The sequence below is a fragment of the Triticum aestivum genome, chromosome 7A, assembly GCF_018294505.1.
Source record: "Triticum aestivum cultivar Chinese Spring chromosome 7A, IWGSC CS RefSeq v2.1, whole genome shotgun sequence".
Lineage (NCBI taxonomy): Eukaryota > Viridiplantae > Streptophyta > Magnoliopsida > Poales > Poaceae > Triticum > Triticum aestivum.
Genome location: NC_057812.1, coordinates 177,239,314 through 177,242,019, shown reverse-complemented (window position 1 = coordinate 177,242,019; position 2,706 = coordinate 177,239,314).

The following is a 2,706-nucleotide window of genomic DNA, read 5'->3' as shown; positions in this document are numbered from 1 at the left end:
GGTGCAAACCTCGACAGCAAATAGGAAGGCGAGCTCGTCGATTTCCTCCATGAGAATCAGGACATCTTCGCATGGTCTCCCAAGGACATGCCAGGTGTACCAACGGATTTCGCCGAGCACAAGTTACATGTCCGATCTGATGCAAAGCCGATCAGGCAGCCCCTGTGCCGCTTATTAGAAGAAAAGAGAAGAGTTGTCGGAGAAGAGATAGCCCGACTCCTAGCAGCCGGCTTCATTATGGAAGTTTTCTTCCCAGAGTGGCTGGCAAATCCGGTCCTGGTGTTACACGAGCCTCAACAAGGCCTGCCCCAAGGACCCATTTGCTCTACCAAGAATTGACCAGGTGATAGACTCCACAGCTGGATGCGAGTTGTTGAGTTTCTTGGATGCATACTCAGGATATCACCAGATCAAGCTGAACCCGGCTGACAAATTGAAGACCACCTTCATCACGCCGTTTGGAGCATTCTGCTACCTCACCATGACGTTCGGCTTAAGGAATGCCGGTGCCACCTTTCAGCGTTGCATGCAGAAGTACCTCCTCAAGCAGCTCGGTAGGAACGCCCACGTCTACGTGGACGACGTGGTAGTGAAGACGGAAAAGCGTGGAACACTGCTGGAAGACCTCAAAGAGACCTTTGAGAACCTGCGCCGGTTTCAGATCAAGTTCAACCCCGAGAAGTGTGTCTTCGGAGTACCAGCCGGCCAGCTGCTTGGTTTCCTGGTCTCCGAACGTGGCATAGAATGCAACCCAGTAAAAATCAAGGCCATCGAGAGAATGGAGGTACCCAGCCGACTACTGGATGTGCAGAAGTTCACCGGCTGCTTAGCATCCATCAGCCGATTCATCAGTCGGCTGGGCGAGAAAGCTCTCCCCTTATACCAACTCATGAAGAAGACCACTTTTTTCAAGTGGAACCATAAGGCGGACGAAGCTTTCCACCAGTTGAAGAAGATGCTGACTACTCCACCCGTCCTGGCGGCTCCGACTCCCAAGGAACCTATGCTCCTGTACATCGCCGCCACCAGCCGAGTAGTCAGCACAGTCATTATAGTAGAGCGCAAGGAGGAAGGCAAGGCGCTACCTGTCCAGAGACCAGTATATTACCTGAGCGAGGTACTGTCGACCTCCAAGCAGAACTACCCCCACTACCAGAAGATGTGCTATGGCGTGCACTTTGCTGCCAAGAAATTGAAGCCTTACTTTCAAGAGCATCCAATCACAGTGGTCTGCACGGATCCACTTGCCGAGATCATCGGTAGCCGAGATGCCTCTGGTCGAGTGGCCAAGTGGGCCATAGAGCTGGCTCCTTGCACCATCTACTACCAGCCCCGCACCACTATCAAATCACAAGCACTGGCCGACTTCCTCGTCAACTGGGCCGAGACCCAGTACCGGCCTCCAGCGCCTGACTCCACCCATTGGCGGATGCACTTCGATGGCTCCAAGATGCACACCGGCTTGCGAGCCGGCGTCGTCCTCACCTCTCCCAAAGGCGACAAGCTCAAATATGCACTGCAAATCCATTTTGCCGACTCCAACAACGTGGCCGAGTACGAGGCGCTCATTCACGGGCTCCGGCTTGCCAAAGAACCTGGAATCCCCCGGATCTTGTGTTATGGCGACTCGGACTTAGTGGTCTAGCAGTCATCTGGCGACTGGGACGCGAAAGACGCAAACATGGCGAGCTACCATTTCCTCCTACAGCAACTCAGCGGTATTTCAAAGGGTGCGAGTTCCTCCATGTGCCAAGAAACGACAACGACCAAGCAGACGCCTTGGCACGAATCGGCTCTACCCGCCAAGCAATACCATCCGGAGTCGCCCTTCAACGCCTCCTCAAGCCGTCTATCAAGCCTTCACCAGAATCAGACTCCATTTTTGTGCTGGCTCCTCCCGAAGACGGCGGATCCGACTCCAGAGCTCCGGCAGTCGGAACGGGGACCTTGGCGGGCGACTCCAAAGCTGCCACAGTCGAGCCCGGCCTGGGGACTGCGGTGACGGACTCGAAGATTCCAGAACTCGGCCCAAGGACCGCGCCAGTCGGCTTGGGGACTTCATCAGCCCAGCAAGCGGCTATTGACTCCAGCCCGCCGCCTCCCAGCCCAGCCGCCCTCGTCCAAGTCGCAGTTCTGGTAGTCGAAGAAATAGCAACACCCTCATGGGCCCAGCCCATCCTCAAATTCCTGGTGAACAAAGAACTACCAACTGATGAGACCTCAGCTCGGCAAGTACAACGCCAGGCGGCAGCCTATACCATAATCAACAGAGAGCTGGTCAGGCGCAGCGTCACTGGTGTCTACCAGCGCTGCGTAGAGCCAAAGCAAGGCCAGGCGATCCTCAAAGACATCCATCAAGGCGAATGCGGCCACCATGCGGCTTCAAGAGCACTCGTCGCCAAAGCTTTTCGGCATGGTTTCTTTTGGCCGACTGCCTTGGAAGAGGCCAAGGAGTTGGTCCAAAAATGCAAAGGGTGCCAGAAGTTCAGCTCCAAGCCGCACCAGCCATCTTCCGCGCTCAGGACCATCCCCATTGCTTGGCCTTTCGCAGTTTGGGGTCTAGACATGGTGGGACCATTCAAGACAGCACGAGGTGGTCTAACTCACCTACTTGTCGCAGTGGACAAGTTCACCAAGTGGGTGGAAGTGAAGCCAATTAAGAAACTGAACGGTCTGACTGCCGTGACCTTCATCACCGATATCACA